The 17,769-nt window shown below is 39.3% G+C and overlaps 15 non-coding genes across 15 annotated transcripts; all 15 read left to right on the top strand.

Moving 5' to 3' along the window:
* Positions 1–5,366: 5,366 nt before the first annotated feature.
* Positions 5,367–5,439, top strand: TRNAA-AGC (transfer RNA alanine (anticodon AGC)). Its single transcript has one exon. It is a non-coding gene; the product is annotated as a tRNA-Ala (tRNA).
* A 243-nt stretch (positions 5,440–5,682) lies between these two features.
* TRNAA-AGC (transfer RNA alanine (anticodon AGC)) lies at positions 5,683–5,755 on the top strand. Its single transcript has one exon. It is a non-coding gene; the product is annotated as a tRNA-Ala (tRNA).
* A 243-nt stretch (positions 5,756–5,998) lies between these two features.
* Positions 5,999–6,071, top strand: TRNAA-AGC (transfer RNA alanine (anticodon AGC)). The gene has a single exon. It is a non-coding gene; the product is annotated as a tRNA-Ala (tRNA).
* Positions 6,072–6,314: 243 nt separating this feature from the next.
* Positions 6,315–6,387, top strand: TRNAA-AGC (transfer RNA alanine (anticodon AGC)). Its single transcript has one exon. It is a non-coding gene; the product is annotated as a tRNA-Ala (tRNA).
* A 629-nt stretch (positions 6,388–7,016) lies between these two features.
* Positions 7,017–7,089, top strand: TRNAA-AGC (transfer RNA alanine (anticodon AGC)). Its single transcript has one exon. It is a non-coding gene; the product is annotated as a tRNA-Ala (tRNA).
* Positions 7,090–8,491: 1,402 nt separating this feature from the next.
* On the top strand, positions 8,492–8,564 carry TRNAA-AGC (transfer RNA alanine (anticodon AGC)). Its single transcript has one exon. It is a non-coding gene; the product is annotated as a tRNA-Ala (tRNA).
* Positions 8,565–9,122: 558 nt separating this feature from the next.
* TRNAA-AGC (transfer RNA alanine (anticodon AGC)) lies at positions 9,123–9,195 on the top strand. The gene has a single exon. It is a non-coding gene; the product is annotated as a tRNA-Ala (tRNA).
* A 1,819-nt stretch (positions 9,196–11,014) lies between these two features.
* On the top strand, positions 11,015–11,087 carry TRNAA-AGC (transfer RNA alanine (anticodon AGC)). Its single transcript has one exon. It is a non-coding gene; the product is annotated as a tRNA-Ala (tRNA).
* Positions 11,088–11,331: 244 nt separating this feature from the next.
* On the top strand, positions 11,332–11,404 carry TRNAA-AGC (transfer RNA alanine (anticodon AGC)). The gene has a single exon. It is a non-coding gene; the product is annotated as a tRNA-Ala (tRNA).
* A 552-nt stretch (positions 11,405–11,956) lies between these two features.
* TRNAA-AGC (transfer RNA alanine (anticodon AGC)) lies at positions 11,957–12,029 on the top strand. Its single transcript has one exon. It is a non-coding gene; the product is annotated as a tRNA-Ala (tRNA).
* Positions 12,030–12,273: 244 nt separating this feature from the next.
* Positions 12,274–12,346, top strand: TRNAA-AGC (transfer RNA alanine (anticodon AGC)). The gene has a single exon. It is a non-coding gene; the product is annotated as a tRNA-Ala (tRNA).
* Positions 12,347–12,589: 243 nt separating this feature from the next.
* Positions 12,590–12,662, top strand: TRNAA-AGC (transfer RNA alanine (anticodon AGC)). Its single transcript has one exon. It is a non-coding gene; the product is annotated as a tRNA-Ala (tRNA).
* Positions 12,663–13,221: 559 nt separating this feature from the next.
* Positions 13,222–13,294, top strand: TRNAA-AGC (transfer RNA alanine (anticodon AGC)). The gene has a single exon. It is a non-coding gene; the product is annotated as a tRNA-Ala (tRNA).
* Positions 13,295–15,491: 2,197 nt separating this feature from the next.
* On the top strand, positions 15,492–15,564 carry TRNAA-AGC (transfer RNA alanine (anticodon AGC)). The gene has a single exon. It is a non-coding gene; the product is annotated as a tRNA-Ala (tRNA).
* Positions 15,565–15,808: 244 nt separating this feature from the next.
* Positions 15,809–15,881, top strand: TRNAA-AGC (transfer RNA alanine (anticodon AGC)). Its single transcript has one exon. It is a non-coding gene; the product is annotated as a tRNA-Ala (tRNA).
* The last annotated feature ends 1,888 nt before the right edge of the window (positions 15,882–17,769 follow it).

The raw sequence follows: 17,769 nt of genomic DNA, 5'->3' as shown, positions 1-17,769 counted from the left end.
CTCCTGGGTGGCGGCAGGGAGGCTTTCTGGAGCTGCAAATGTCAAAAAAAAAAGGACAAAATAAAGAGGGTGTATCGTGCAAGCAGGGGTATTTTTGAACAGGCTCCAGCAGGAACTGATGCCCTTACTCTGCTTCACTCTCTGACAAAATCCTCCCCACAGTAGATGGACAAACCCATGTGCACAGCAGGCGAGGCAGTGCAAAATGACACACCCAAATCTACTGTACAGTAGATACTGTAATTCTCTCTGCGCAAGTCCAGTAACACCTGCCTCACCTGCAGTGCACATGGGTTTGTCCATCCAAGAAGGATTTTGTCAGAGAGTGAAGAAGAACAAGGGCCTCAGTACATGCTGGAGCCTGTTCAAAAATACTTTTCCGGTACAGATGGTGAGAGCCCTGGTGTTATACTGTACAATACTTACCAACCGCGCTCAGAGAATCCTCCTCGAGCTGGGTGGGGGCAGAGGTGGCCCTCTCCTCCTGGGTGGCGGCAGGGAGGCTTTCTGGAGCTGCAAATGTCAAAAAAAAAAGGACAAAATAAAGAGGGTGTATCGTGCAAGCAGGGGTATTTTTGAACAGGCTCCAGCAGGAACTGATGCCCTTACTCTGCTTCACTCTCTGACAAAATCCTCCCCACAGTAGATGGACAAACCCATGTGCACAGCAGGCGAGGCAGTGCAAAATGACACACCCAAATCTACTGTACAGTAGATACTGTAATTCTCTCTGCGCAAGTCCAGTAACACCTGCCTCACCTGCAGTGCACATGGGTTTGTCCATCCAAGAAGGATTTTGTCAGAGAGTGAAGAAGAACAAGGGCCTCAGTACATGCTGGAGCCTGTTCAAAAATACTTTTCCGGTACAGATGGTGAGAGCCCTGGTGTTATACTGTACAATACTTACCAACCGCGCTCAGAGAATCCTCCTCGAGCTGGGTGGGGGCAGAGGTGGCCCTCTCCTCCTGGGTGGCGGCAGGGAGGCTTTCTGGAGCTGCAAATGTCAAAAAAAAAAAGGACAAAATAAAGAGGGTGTATCGTGCAAGCAGGGGTATTTTTGAACAGGCTCCAGCAGGAACTGATGCCCTTACTCTGCTTCACTCTCTGACAAAATCCTCCCCACAGTAGATGGACAAACCCATGTGCACAGCAGGCGAGGCAGTGCAAAATGACACACCCAAATCTACTGTACAGTAGATACTGTAATTCTCTCTGCGCAAGTCCAGTAACACCTGCCTCACCTGCAGTGCACATGGGTTTGTCCATCCAAGAAGGATTTTGTCAGAGAGTGAAGAAGAACAAGGGCCTCAGTACATGCTGGAGCCTGTTCAAAAATACTTTTCCGGTACAGATGGTGAGAGCCCTGGTGTTATACTGTACAATACTTACCAACCGCGCTCAGAGACTCCTCCTCCAGCTGGGTGGGGGCAGAGGTGGCCCTCTCCTCCTGGGTGGCGGCAGGGAGGCTTTCTGGAGCTGCGACATCCACTGGGACTGCGGAAAAGCACACAAAAAAACGACTGTGCTGTACAGTACTGTATATTCTCTAACACGAACATACTGTACTATAAAGTACAATGTGTTAAGGTACTGTATCAACACTACAGTACATACTGTACTGTGCAGTACATAACAGTACAGTACAGTACAGTACCTGCCAAAATGACCCATTCCAGGAGGGATGAAATGCTGTGGTCCTGTACAGTATCCCACATGTTTGAAAGTCAATATGCAATGTTCCGCTCTGTACTGTATACAGTATACTGTACTGTACTTACAGTGGCGGTGCTGTCTCTCCCGCAGCGTCATCCTGCTGATACCTGGAAAAATAAGAAATACAGTGCGTAAGGCATACTGTAATTACTGCAGATACAGTATTTGTAGGCCCCATATCAAAAGTTTGTAAGGGCCCACAATTTACTGTACAGTACTGTACAGTATGTCATGAAAACCAATGCTGTAGGAAATCACCCATGGCAACAAGCATGTACTGTACAGCATACAGTAGTTGCCTTCCCTCTTCAGCAGGAGACTCCCTGAAATACTGCACAGTACTGTAGCAGCAATCTCCATCTCTCTCTCATTAGTCCTACACATTATGCCATACTGTACACCAAAATACTGTACAGTACCTACTGTATTACAGTACAGTATGTACAGTATTTTACCACATTCCATAATGTCCATTACCCATTACTACACACACTATAATGCTCATTGCATATTAGGGGGTTAACATGCTCGTTGCCATGGGATGAACCTGGTCTTCCAGGTGTTGCACACTCTGGAAGGGATTAACATGCTCATTGCAAAGAATTTACTGTACAGTACATGATCTGCCATGGATTCCGGGGGTTAACATGTTGACATCACCCCAACCATGGGCTGGAAACCAGGTCTGGTGGCTGCAGGAATGGGAATGTAAGAAGTGGGGTCCAGGCCCTGGAGTTGGAGAGCGGAACAATGCTCAGAAGGACCTGTCTAATACTGCTCCCCCCAAATCTGTATCAATACCACTGCTGAACAGCTGACTCTGGCGCTCTCAGACCCGGTCCAAAAAACCTCTCTGTCCAGGTCAGCGCCCCCCCCCCCCCACACACAATACAGTATCTCCATGTACAGTACAGTAGTGTACTGTATGGAAGTACTGTAGACACACCCTTCAGGTGGAGAATGACACACCCCCTAATTCTAAATTCTAATTCTAATAGCAAGTTCTGTAAAATCTACCTGAACAGTTGTACAGCAATCAGCACATTAAAAAAAAATACAGGTACAGTATACTGTAAAATCCCCCATGGCAACAAGTAAAAAAATACTGTATACAATAGCACTCAACATTGTACAGGTACAGTATGTACAGTACTTACTTTGCCTGAGGGAGTCCAGCAGTTGAGGGTCCCGACGGACCAGGTCGGACCATCTCCTCTGGAGGCTCCTAACTGGCCTGTCTCTATGGAACCTCACCCTGATGGCTTGACGGGCCCCCTGGTAGGCCTCCACAATCTCCCGATTAGAGACCAGGAGCCTGTCCCGCCAAGCCACCAGGGTGAGGAGCTCCCCTCTGCCAAAGGGCCTTGCCCTCCTGACTCTGCCAGTGTCCGACATACTGAACAGGTCCAGGTACAGTACTAGCGATACTGATAATGGCGCCTACAGTATACTGCATTAGCGTGTGCGCCGTGCGTCCTATGCGCCGTGCGTGCTATGCGCCGTGCGTCCTATGCGCCGTGCGTCCTGTGCGGAACAACGTCCCATTCTGTGCGCCCGCCGCTGAGTAGTGGGTACAGTAGTTTATCAGTAGTTTATCAGTAGTTTTTATATACTGTAATAAATTACTTATACAATATACTGTAAAATGTAATACTATACTGTAAATATAAATAATTATATTTTAATCACACAGTATATTGTCAATAATTATATCTTAGTTAAAACTGTAAAATTTGATACTATAATATTAAAGGTTTAACGCCGTAATCGAACACGGGTCTCCGGCGTGAAACACCATGCAGATAACCACTACACTACAGCCAAGAACTGTACAGTGTAATGACTACTATACTACCATGACTGATTCTACACCCAGCCTGTAGCTTAACAGTCAGGAGCTGACGGGGAAAGCAGGGCCTAGCGACGGGGAGCGGATACCGTCGTTGCTGCTCGAGCGTCTCATTAGCTCGAGCGTCCCGTTAGCTCGAGCGTCTCATTAGCTCGAGCGTCCCGTTAGCTCGAGCGTCATGCGTAATGCTGCAAAACCATATTGTGACCAAGTTTCCAATATTGTGACCGCCTTTAGAACAATACTGTACTGTATACTGAGACGCATAGCGTCCGTGTCGTACAACCTTTAGAACTACAGTACGGTGTTTGATGTTACGGTGTTTGATGTTACGCATTAGCGTCTGTGCGGCTACATCTCCTAACTGTCACTGCGTCTATAGACGCAGTGACAGTTAGAAGCCATGACGTACATGTACGTCATGTGTCGGGAAGTACCTCCCGGCCATGACGTACATGTACGACACTCTCTGTCCGCATCAGCATGATGCACTCTCGGCTGAAGAGACTGGATCACGCTCGTGCCAGCGGCATTAGAGAGGTGCTCATCGTATAATAAAGTTCATGTAATTCCTGCGCATCATGCACGCGCTGAAGCACAAATCTTACGCATGCGCAAATGAGGTTTTTAAAAGTGACATCTGGTGGTTGGTCTGTGATATTGCACTCGTCGTGAAGCGCCACGGCGATTCGCTACATGTATGCGCCATGGCGTGTGTCGGAAACATCGCCATAGGCGGCAATAATAAGGCCGGCGCCATCTGTATGCCAACTACTCACACCATTTTAAAAGAGAGACACCTTATAATATGTTAGTAAATCATCTCCCAATGCCATTTTTTTTGAAGTTTTTACTCATCAATGGGGAATTAGCTCAGATGGTAGAGCGCTTGCTTAGCATGCGAGAGGTAGCGAGATCGATGCTCGCATTCTCCAAATGATTTAGCCTTTCATTTTGTTTGTAGATACCCTTCACAGTCCAAATTTTTGAATCTTTCATTTTATTTGTATTCACAGTTACACATAGTTTTTTTGTCATGCAACATATAAAAATATTTAGTCAGACTTAGCTAATTATGACAACTACTCACACCATTTTAAAAGAGAGACACCTTATAATATGTTAGTAAATGATCTCCAAATGCCTTTTTTTTAAGTAGTCATTCATCAATGGGGAATTAGCTCAGATGGTAGAGCGCTCGCTTAGCATGCGAGAGGTAGCAAGATCGATGCTCGCATTCTCCAAATGTTTTATCCTTTCATTTCATTTGTAGATACCCTTCAAAGTCCAAATGTTTTAATCTTTCATTTTATTTGTATATACCCTTCACAGTTACAAATAGTTTTTTGTCATGCAACATATAAAAATATTTAGTCAGACTTAGCTAATTATGACAACTACTCACACCATTTTAAAAGAGAGACACCTTATAATATGTTAGTAAATCATCTCCCAATGCCATTTTTTTTGAAGTTTTTATTCATCAATGTGGAATTAGCTCAGATGGTAGAGCGCTCGCTTAGCATGCGAGAGGTAGCGAGATCGATGCTCGCATTCTCCAAATGTTTTATCCTTTCATTTCATTTGTAGATACCCTTCAAAGTCCAAATGTTTTAATCTTTCATTTTATTTGTATATACCCTTCACAGTTACAAATAGTTTTTTGTCATGCAACATATAAAAATATTCAGTCAGACTTAGCTAATTATGCCAACTACTCACACCATTTTAAAGGAGATACACCTTATAATATGTTAGTAAATCATCTCCCAATGCCATTTTTTTAAAGAAGTCATTCATCAATGGGGAATTAGCTCAGATGGTAGAGCGCTCGCTTAGCATGCGAGAGGTAGCGAGATCGATGCTCGCATTCTCCAAATGTTTTATCCTTTCATTTCATTTGTAGATACCCTTCAAAGTCCAATTGTTTTAATCTTTCATTTTATTTGTATATACCCTTCACAGTTACAAATAATTTTTTGTCATGCAACATATAAAAATATTTAGTCAGACTTAGCTAATTATGACTAGTACTCACACCATTTTAAAAGAGAGACACCTTATAATATGTTAGTAAATCATCTCCCAATGCCATTTTTTTGAAGTAGTCATTCATCAATGGGGGATTAGCTCAGATGGTAGAGCGCTCGCTTAGCATGCGAGAGGTAGCGAGATCGATGCTCGCATTCTCCAAAGGTTTTATCCTTTCATTTCATTTGTAGATACCCTTCAAAGTCCAAATGTTTTAATCTTTCATTTTATTTGTATATACCCTTCACAGTTACAAATAGTTTTTTGTCATGCAACATATAAAAATATTCAGTCAGACTTAGCTAATTATGCCAACTACTCACACCATTTTAAAGGAGATACACCTTATAATATGTTAGTAAATCATCTCCCAATGCCATTTTTTTAAAGAAGTCATTCATCAATGGGGAATTAGCTCAGATGGTAGAGCGCTCGCTTAGCATGCGAGAGGTAGCGAGATCGATGCTCGCATTCTCCAAATGTTTTATCCTTTCATTTCATTTGTAGATACCCTTCAAAGTCCAATTGTTTTAATCTTTCATTTTATTTGTATATACCCTTCACAGTTACAAATAATTTTTTGTCATGCAACATATAAAAATATTTAGTCAGACTTAGCTAATTATGACTAGTACTCACACCATTTTAAAAGAGAGACACCTTATAATATGTTAGTAAATCATCTCCCAATGCCATTTTTTTGAAGTAGTCATTCATCAATGGGGGATTAGCTCAGATGGTAGAGCGCTCGCTTAGCATGCGAGAGGTAGCGAGATCGATGCTCGCATTCTCCAAAGGTTTTATCCTTTCATTTCATTTGTAGATACCCTTCAAAGTCCAAATTTTTTAATCTTTCATTTTATTTGTATATACCCAGGGGAGCCGAGAGAGGGGGGGAGCGGGTACTAATTACCCGGGCCCACAGTTGCTGAAGGGGCCCCGCAGGGGCCCTGGTCTGACCCCTCCATCCCTCCCGGGTAGCAACAGTAGCACACACTTCTACAGCATGTGCTGTGCTGACAGCAGGCTCAGCATGAGTGTCTCACTGACAGCGTGAGAGGTCATGCTGAGCCTGCAGTCAGCACAGCACATGCTGTAGGTGTGTGCTGCTTCTGAGATTAGTTTTTAGAGTTTTCTTTCACCCTCCTCTAAACATTTTGGGGGCGTGGCCTAAGTGTGGGAGGTTCCCACAACACACTTAGGCCACGCCCCCAAAATTTTACCGGGGCCCGGCATTCCTCTCGGCTGCCCTGTATATACCCTTCACAGTTACAAATAGTTTTTTGTCATGCAACATATAAAAATATTTAATCAGACTTAGCTAATTATGACAACTACTCACACCATTTTAAAAGAGAGACACCTTATAATATGTTAGTAAATGATCTCCCAATGCCTTTTTTTGAAGTAGTCATTCATCAATGGGGAATTAGCTCAGATGGTAGAGCGCTCGCTTAGCATGCGAGAGGTAGCGAGATCGATGCTCGCATTCTCCAAATGTTTTATCCTTTCATTTCATTTGTAGATACCCTTCAAAGTCCAAATGTTTTAATCTTTCATTTTATTTGTATATACCCTTCACAGTTACAAATAGTTTTTTGTCATGCAACATATAAAAATATTTAGTCAGACTTAGCTAAAAATGGCATTGGGAGATGATTTACTAACATATTATAAGGTGTCTCTCTTTTAAAATGGTGTGAGTAGTTGTCATAATTAGCTAAGTCTGATTAAATATTTTTATATGGTGCATGACAAAAAACTATTTGTAACTGTGAAGGGTATATACAAATAAAATGAAAGATTAAAACATTTGGACTTTGAAGGGTATCTACAAATGAAATGAAAGGATAAAACATTTGGAGAATGCGAGCATCGATCTTGCTACCTCTCGCATGCTAAGCGAGCACTCTACCATCTGAGCTAATTCCCCATTGATGAATGACTACTTCAAAAAAATGGCATTGGGAGATGATTTACTAACATATTATGAGGTGTCTCTCCTTTAAAATGGTGTGAGTAGTTGGCATAATTAGCTAAGTCTGACTAAATATTTTTATATGTTGCATGACAAAAAACTATTTGTAACTGTGAATACAAATAAAATGAAAGATTAAAACATTTGGACTGTGTAGGGTATCTACAAATGAAATTAAAGGATAAAACATTTGGAGATTGAGAGCATCGATCTCGCTACCTCTCGCATGCTAAGCGAGCGCTCTACCATCTGAGCTAATTCCCCATTGATGAATGATAACTTCAAAAAAATGGCATTGGGAGATGATTTACTAACATATTATAAGGTGTCTCTCTTTTAAAATGGTGTGAGTAGTTGGCATAATTAGCTAAGTCTGACTAAATATTTTTATATGTTGCATGACAAAAAACTATTTGTAACTGTGAAGGGTATATAATATACCCTTCACAGTTACAAATAGTTTTTTGTCATGCAACATATAAAAATATTTAATCAGACTTAGCTAATTATGACAACTACTCACACCATTTTAAAAGAGAGACACCTTATAATATGTTAGAAAATGATCTCCCAATGCCATTTTTTTAAAGAAGTTATTCATCAATGGGGAATTAGCTCAGATGGTAGAGAGCTCGCTTAGCATGCGAGAGGTAGCGAGAACGATGCTCGCATTCTCCAAATGTTTTATCCTTTCATTTCATTTGTAGATACCCTTCAAAGTCCAAATGTTTTAATCTTTCATTTTATTTGTATATACCCTTCACAGTTACAAATAGTTTTTTGTCATGCAACATCTAAAAATATTTAGTCAGACTTAGCTAATTATGACAACTACTCACACCATTTTAAAAGAGAGACACCTTATAATATGTTAGTAAATCATCTCCCAATGCCATTTTTTGAAGTTTTTATTCATCAATGGGGAATTAGCTCAGATGGTAGAGCGCTCGCTTAGCATGCGAGAGGTAGCGAGATCGATGCTCGCATTCTCCAAATGATTTAGCCTTTCATTTCATTTGTAGATACCCTTCACAGTCCAAATTTTTGAATCTTTCATTTTATTTGTGTATACCCTTCACAGTTACACATAGTTTTTTGTCATGCAACATATAAAAATATTCAGTCAGACTTAGCTAATTATGCCAACTACTCACACCATTTTAAAGGAGATACACCTTATAATATGTTAGTAAATCATCTCCCAATGCCATTTTTTTAAAGAAGTCATTCATCAATGGGGAATTAGCTCAGATGGTAGAGAGCTCGCTTAGCATGCGAGAGGTAGCGAGAACGATGCTCGCATTCTCCAAATGTTTTATCCTTTCATTTCATTTGTAGATACCCTTCAAAGTCCAAATGTTTTAATCTTTCATTTTATTTGTATATACCCTTCACAGTTACAAATAGTTTTTTGTCATGCAACATCTAAAAATATTTAGTCAGACTTAGCTAATTATGACAACTACTCACACCATTTTAAAAGAGAGACACCTTATAATATGTTAGTAAATCATCTCCCAATGCCATTTTTTGAAGTTTTTACTCATCAATGGGGAATTAGCTCAGATGGTAGAGCGCTCGCTTAGCATGCGAGAGGTAGCGAGATCGATGCTCGCATTCTCCAAATGATTTAGCCTTTCATTTCATTTGTAGATACCCTTCACAGTCCAAATTTTTGAATCTTTCATTTTATTTGTGTATACCCTTCACAGTTACACATAGTTTTTTTGTCATGCAACATATAAAAATATTTAGTCAGACTTAGCTAATTATGACAACTACTCACACCATTTTAAAAGAGAGACACCTTATAATATGTTAGTAAATCATCTCCCAATGCCATTTTTTGAAGTTTTTATTCATCAATGGGGAATTAGCTCAGATGGTAGAGCGCTCGCTTAGCATGTGAGAGGTAGCGAGATCGATGCTCGCATTCTCCAAATGATTTAGCCTTTCATTTCATTTGTAGATACCCTTCACAGTCCAAATTTTTGAATCTTTCATTTTATTTGTGTATACCCTTCACAGTTACACATAGTTTTTTTGTCATGCAACATATAAAAATATTTAGTCAGACTTAGCTAATTATGACAACTACTCACACCATTTTAAAAGAGAGACACCTTATAATATGTTAGTAAATGATCTCCCAATGCCTTTTATTTGAACTTGTCATTTATCAATGGGGAATTAGCTCAGATGATAGAGCGCTCGCTTAGCATGCGAGAGGTAGCGAGATCGATGTTCACATTCTCCAAATGATTTAGCCTTTCATTTCATTTGTAGATACCCTTCACAGTCCAAATGTTTTAATCTTTCATTTTATTTGTATATACCCTTCACAGTTACAAATATTTTTTTGTCATGCAACATATAAAAATATTTAATCAGACTTAGCTAATTATGACAACTACTCACACCATTTTAAAAGAGAGACACCTTATAATATGTTAGAAAATGATCTCCCAATGCCATTTTTTGAACTAGTCTTTCTTCAATGGGGAATTAGCTCAGATGGTAGAGCGTTTAGCATGCGAGAGGTAGCGAGATCGATGCTCGCATTCTCCAAATGTTTTATCCTTTCATTTCATTTGTAGATACCCTTCAAAGTCCAAATGTTTTAATCTTTCACTTTATTTGTATATACCCTTCACAGTTACAAATAGTTTTTTGTCATGCAACATATAAAAATATTTAGTCAGACTTAGCTAATTATGCCAACTACTCACACCATTTTAAAAGAGAGACACCTTATAATATGTTAGTAAGTCATCTCCCAATGCCATTTTTTTAAATTTTTATTCATCAATAGGGAATTAGCTCAGATGGTAGAGCGCTCGCTTAGCATGCGAGAGGTAGCGAGATCGATGCTCGCATTCTCCAAATGATTTAGCCTTTTATTTCATTTGTAGATACCCTTCACAGTCCAAATTTTTGAATCTTTCATTTTATTTGTGTATACCCTTCACAGTTACACATAGTTTTTTTGTCATGCAACATATAAAAATATTTAGTCAGACTTAGCTAATTATGACAACTACTCACACCATTTTAAAAGAGAGACACCTTATAATATGTTAGTAAATGATCTCCCAATGCCTTTTTTTTGAACTTGTCATTCATCAATGGGGAATTAGCTCAGATGGTAGAGCGCTCGCTTAGCATGCGAGAGGTAGTGAGATCGATGCTCGCATTCTCCAAATGATTTAGCCTTTCATTTCATTTGTAGATACCCTTCACAGTCCAAATCTTTTAATCTTTCATTTTATTTGTATATACCCTTCACAGTTACTAATAATTTTTTGTCATGCAACATATAAAAATATTTAGTCAGACTTAGCTAATTATGACAACTACTCACACCATTTTAAAAGAGAGACACCTTATAATATGTTAGTAAATCATCTCCCAATGCCATTTTTTTGAAGTAGTCATTCATCAATGGTGAATTAGCTCAGATGGTAGAGCGCTCGCTTAGCATGCGAGAGGTAGCGAGATCGATGCTCGCATTCTCCAAATGTTTTATCCTTTCATTTCATTTGTAGATACCCTTCAAAGTCCAAATGTTTTAATCTTTCATTTTATTTGTATATACCCTTCACAGTTACAAATAGTTTTTTGTCATGCAACATATAAAAATATTTAATCAGACTTAGCTAATTATGCCAACTACTCACACCATTTTAAAAGAGAGACACCTTATAATATGTTAGTAAATCATCTCCCAATGCCATTTTTTTTGAAGTTTTTATTCATCAATGGGGAATTAGCTCAGATGGTAGAGCGCTCGCTTAGCATGCGAGAGGTAGCGAGATCGATGCTCGCATTCTCCAAATGATTTAGCCTTTCATTTTGTTTGTAGATACCCTTCACAGTCCAAATTTTTGAATCTTTCATTTTATTTGTATTCACAGTTACACATAGTTTTTTTGTCATGCAACATATAAAAATATTTAGTCAGACTTAGCTAATTATGACAACTACTCACACCATTTTAAAAGAGAGACACCTTATAATATGTTAGTAAATGATCTCCCAATGCCTTTTTTTGAAGTAGTCATTCATCAATGGGGAATTAGCTCAGATGGTAGAGCGCTCGCTTAGCATGCGAGAGGTAGCAAGATCGATGCTCGCATTCTCCAAATGTTTTATCCTTTCATTTCATTTGTAGATACCCTTCAAAGTCCAAATGTTTTAATCTTTCATTTTATTTGTATATACCCTTCACAGTTACAAATAGTTTTTTGTCATGCAACATATAAAAATATTCAGTCAGACTTAGCTAATTATGCCAACTACTCACACCATTTTAAAGGAGATACACCTTATAATATGTTAGTAAATCATCTCCCAATGCCATTTTTTTAAAGAAGTCATTCATCAATGGGGAATTAGCTCAGATGGTAGAGCGCTCGCTTAGCATGCGAGAGGTAGCGAGATCGATGCTCGCATTCTCCAAATGTTTTATCCTTTCATTTCATTTGTAGATACCCTTCAAAGTCCAAATGTTTTAATCTTTCATTTTATTTGTATATACCCTTCACAGTTACAAATAGTTTTTTGTCATGCAACATATAAAAATATTTAGTCAGACTTAGCTAATTATGACAACTACTCACACCATTTTAAAAGAGAGACACCTTATAATATGTTAGTAAATCATCTCCCAATGCCATTTTTTTTGAAGTTTTTATTCATCAATGGGGAATTAGCTCAGATGGTAGAGCGCTCGCTTAGCATGCGAGAGGTAGCGAGATCGATGCTCGCATTCTCCAAATGTTTTATCCTTTCATTTCATTTGTAGATACCCTTCAAAGTCCAAATGTTTTAATCTTTCATTTTATTTGTATATACCCTTCACAGTTACAAATAGTTTTTTGTCATGCAACATATAAAAATATTCAGTCAGACTTAGCTAATTATGCCAACTACTCACACCATTTTAAAGGAGATACACCTTATAATATGTTAGTAAATCATCTCCCAATGCCATTTTTTTAAAGAAGTCATTCATCAATGGGGAATTAGCTCAGATGGTAGAGCGCTCGCTTAGCATGCGAGAGGTAGCGAGATCGATGCTCGCATTCTCCAAATGTTTTATCCTTTCATTTCATTTGTAGATACCCTTCAAAGTCCAAATGTTTTAATCTTTCATTTTATTTGTATATACCCTTCACAGTTACAAATAGTTTTTTGTCATGCAACATATAAAAATATTTAGTCAGACTTAGCTAATTATGACAACTACTCACACCATTTTAAAAGAGAGACCCCTTATAATATGTTAGTAAATGATCTCCCAATGCCTTTTTTTTTAACTTGTCATTCATCAATGGGGAATTAGCTCAGATGGTAGAGCGCTCGCTTAGTATGCGAGAGGTAGCGAGATCGATGCTCGCATTCTCCAAATGATTTAGCCTTTCATTTCATTTGTAGATACCCTTCACAGTCCAAATATTTTAATCTTTCATTTTATTTGTATATACCCTTCACAGTTACAAATAATTTTTTGTCATGCAACATATAAAAATATTTAGTCAGACTTAGCTAATTATGACTAGTACTCACACCATTTTAAAAGAGAGACACCTTATAATATGTTAGTAAATCATCTCCCAATGCCATTTTTTTGAAGTAGTCATTCATTAATGGGGAATTAGCTCAGATGGTAGAGCGCTCGCTTAGCATGCGAGAGGTAGCGAGATCGATGCTCGCATTCTCCAAAGGTTTTATCCTTTCATTTCATTTGTAGATACCCTTCAAAGTCCAAATGTTTTAATCTTTCATTTTATTTGTATATACCCAGGGGAGCCGAGAGAGGGGGGGAGCGGGTACTAATTACCCGGGCCCACAGTTGCTGAAGGGGCCCCGCAGGGGCCCTGGTCTGACCCCTCCATCCCTCCCGGGTAGCAACAGTAGCACACACTTCTACAGCATGTGCTGTGCTGACAGCAGGCTCAGCATGAGTGTCTCACTGACAGCGTGAGAGGTCATGCTGAGCCTGCAGTCAGCACAGCACATGCTGTAGGTGTGTGTTGCTTCTGAGATTAGTTTTTAGAGTTTTCTTTCACCCTCCTCTAAACATTTTGGGGGCGTGGCCTAAGTGTGGGAGGTTCCCACAACACACTTAGGCCACGCCCCCAAAATTTTACCGGGGCCCGGCATTCCTCTCGGCTGCCCTGTATATACCCTTCACAGTTACAAATAGTTTTTTGTCATGCAACATATAAAAATATTTAATCAGACTTAGCTAATTATGACAACTACTCACACCATTTTAAAAGAGAGACACCTTATAATATGTTAGAAAATGATCTCCCAATGCCATTTTTTGAACTAGTCTTTCATCAATGGGGAATTAGCTCAGATGTTAGAGCGCTCGCTTAGCATGCGAGAGGTAGCAAGATCGATGCTCGCATTCTCCAACTGTTTTATCCTTTTATTTCATTTGTAGATACCCTTCAAAGTCCAAATGTTTTAATCTTTCATTTTATTTGTATATACCCTTCACAGTTACAAATAGTTTTTTGTCATGCAACATATAAAAATATTTAGTCAGACTTAGCTAATTATGCCAACTACTCACACCATTTTAAAGGAGATACACCTTATAATATGTTAGTAAATCATCTCCCAATGCCATTTTTTTAAAGAAGTCATTCATCAATGGGGAATTAGCTTAGATGGTAGAGCGCTCGCTTAGCATGCGAGAGGTAGTGAGAACGATGCTCGCATTCTCCAAATGATTTAGCCTTTCATTTCATTTGTAGATACCCTTCACAGTCCAAATCTTTTAATCTTTCATTTTATTTGTATTCACAGTTACAAATAGTTTTTTGTCATGCAACATATAAAAATATTCAGTCAGACTTAGCTAATTATGCCAACTACTCACACCATTTTAAAGGAGATACACCTTATAATATGTTAGTAAATCATCTCCCAATGCCATTTTTTTAAAGAAGTCATTCATCAATGGGGAATTAGCTCAGATGGTAGAGCGCTCGCTTAGCATGCGAGAGCTAGCGAGAACGATGCTCGCATTCTCCAAATGTTTTATCCTTTCAATTCATTTGTAGATACCCTTCAAAGTCCAAATGTTTTAATCTTTCATTTTATTTGTATATACCCTTCACAGTTACAAATAGTTTTTTGTCATGCAACATATAAAAATATTTAGTCAGACTTAGCTAATTATGACAACTATTCACACCATTTTAAAAGAGAGACACCTTATAATATGTTAGTAAATCATCTCCCAATGCCATTTTTTTTGAAGTTTGCATTCATCAATGGGGAATTAGCTCAGCCGGTAGAGCGCTCACTTAGCATGCGAGAGGTAGCGAGATCGATGCTCGCATTCTCCAAATGATTTAGCCTTTCATTTCATTTGTAGATACCCTTCACAGTCCAAATCTTTTAATCTTTCATTTTATTTGTATTCACAGTTACAAATAGTTTTTTGTCATGCAACATATAAAAATATTCAGTCAGACTTAGCTAATTATGCCAACTACTCACACCATTTTAAAGGAGATACACCTTATAATATGTTAGTAAATCATCTCCCAATGCCATTTTTTTAAAGAAGTCATTCATCAATGGGGAATTAGCTCAGATGGTAGAGAGCTCGCTTAGCATGCGAGAGGTAGCGAGAACGATGCTCGCATTCTCCTAATGTTTTATCCTTTCATTTCATTTGTAGATACCCTTCAAAGTCCAAATGTTTTAATCTTTCATTTTATTTGTATATACCCTTCACAGTTACAAATAGTTTTTTGTCATGCAACATATAAAAATATTTAGTCAGACTTAGCTAATTATGACAACTACTCACACCATTTTAAAAGAGAGACACCTTATAATATGTTAGTAAATCATCTCCCAATGCCATTTTTTTTTAAGTTGTCATTCATCGATGGGGAATTAGCTCAGATGGTAGAGCGCTCGCTTAGCATGCGAGAGGTAGCGAGATCGATGCTCGCATTCTCCAAATGATTTAGCCTTTCATTTCATTTGTAGATACCCTTCACAGTCCAAATGTTTTAATCTTTCATTTTATTTGTATATACCCTTCACAGTTACACATAGTTTTTTTGTCATGCGAAATATAAAAATATTTAGTCAGACTTAGCTAATTATGACATCTACTCACACCATTTTAAAAGAGAGACACCTTATAATATGTTAGTAAATGATCTCCCAATGCCTTTCATTTGAACTTGTCATTCATCAATGGGGAATTAGCTCAGATGGTAGAGCGCTCGCTTAGCATGCGAGAGGTAGCGAGATCGATGCTCGCATTCTCCAAATGTTTTATCCTTTCATTTCATTTGTAGATACCCTTCACAGTCCAAATGTTTTAATCTATCATTTTATTTGTATATACCCTTCACAGTTACAAATAGTTTTTTGTCATGCAACATATAAAAATATTTAGTCAGACTTAGCTAATTATGACAACTACTCACACCATTTTAAAAGAGAGACACCTTATAATATGTTAGTAAATCATCTCCCAATGCCATTTTTTTTTGAAGTTGTCATTCATCAATGGGGAATTAGCTCAGATGGTAGAGCGCTCACTTAGCATGCGAGAGGTAGCGAGATCGATGCTCGCATTCTCCAAATGATTTAGCCTTTCATTTAATTTGTAGATACCCTTCACAGTCCAAATCTTTTAATCTTTCATTTTATTTGTATTCACAGTTGTGAGGTTATCATACTCACTGTAAATCTGTAATTACTATATTTTATTAGGTGTAGTAATTAATGTACTATTTTAGTCCGTCGGTACCCTCATATTCCCCATAGATGTTTCTATTCCCCATATCTGTGTGTACCATAGTATTAGATGCTGTTAAGCAAATCTGGTCGGACAGGAAATAACCTTGTGGTGAATTCTTTCCTGTGTATGTCCAATTACCATACTTTTGTTCCTGCTATCACAGGAGGGTGGAAGCTGAGGGACAATCTTCACAGGGGGTGATCAGCCCATAATGTAATCAGCCGATTATTGTTCCTGCTGTTTACATGAGGGGGATAGCTGAAGGACAATCACCACAGGGGGTGATCAAATTCCCCTACTATCAACAGGAGGGTTGTCCACAGGGGGTGACCACCACATAATGTAATCAGACTGTGTTTTCTATCTTGTGTTGACTCTGCTATGCATATCCTGGCCACTTCCAGACTTACTGGAACCGACCCAGCAGGGGGGCTACAGCAGATGGCCAGCTGAATAGTACCTGGGAGGGGGGATAAACCTGACTTGAATCCACCAATCAGGAACTTGGGCAACCCCACAGATGATGCGATCACCGTGGGAAATTGGAAGTTTTTAAAATGACTTGTACACCTGCCAGCTCAGTATGTTAGTCGCAATCCGGTCTCAGGGGTCCTACCCTTCACTGGATCTTGTGGAACACATCGTTTGCCCGGGAAGGGGGCATCCTACCAAGCTCTGGTGTGGAGCGTCTGTGTTGTGTGGATTTACACAAGGTATCGTGTGGACTTATATGCTATCACTGCTGTGTGGCTTAAGTGATAGTTTGCCCTGTGGAACTGATCTGGGACTGTGACTATACAAGGACTGTCTGTTTGGGCCTGCTACCTGAATATCTTTCTACTCTGCAATTTACCTTTGCCACTGTTTATTGTCTATTTGTGCGTGCTGTGGAAAATAAACCATTCTTCTGGTTTCATCTGCTCGGTGTCTGAGTGATTGAGGAACTCGTACCCTCACATTTGGCGGCAGCGACAGTGGGATCATTCAGACACCAACCATCGAGCACAGAAAGCACAGAGAACAGAGGATCAGACCATACGTAAGGAAACGGAAAATGCAATAAGGTGATGTTCAGCAAGTGAGCAGGTGTCAGTCCTGTGAAAGGGAAAATGTTTCCAAGGGAAGGAGCAGAGGAGCTCAGGGATGGAGGTTCTTCAGTGTATCGGCAGGCTGGGAAGCCGGATCTGTTATTTATTGTCAGGAAAATGCATTATATCTGGAAGTACTGGGAAGACGCTCAGCAGATGGTCAGCGGGTGGAGAGTATCCAGCATACAGGACAAGTTGTGTTACCTGGGGGATGCATTCCTGCACTGTAAAGGTGAGGCCACCTCTTGGAATCTGTTGGGAGAGCCAGAGTTTGTAGAATTTACAGAGGAAGTGATTGCTACAGTTACCCAGATGCTACAAA

Source organism: Crinia signifera, chromosome 3 (assembly GCF_055691185.1).
Source record: "Crinia signifera chromosome 3, ASM5569118v1, whole genome shotgun sequence".
Taxonomy (NCBI): Eukaryota; Metazoa; Chordata; class Amphibia; order Anura; family Myobatrachidae; genus Crinia; species Crinia signifera.
This window is presented reverse-complemented; position numbering and strand designations above follow the sequence as displayed.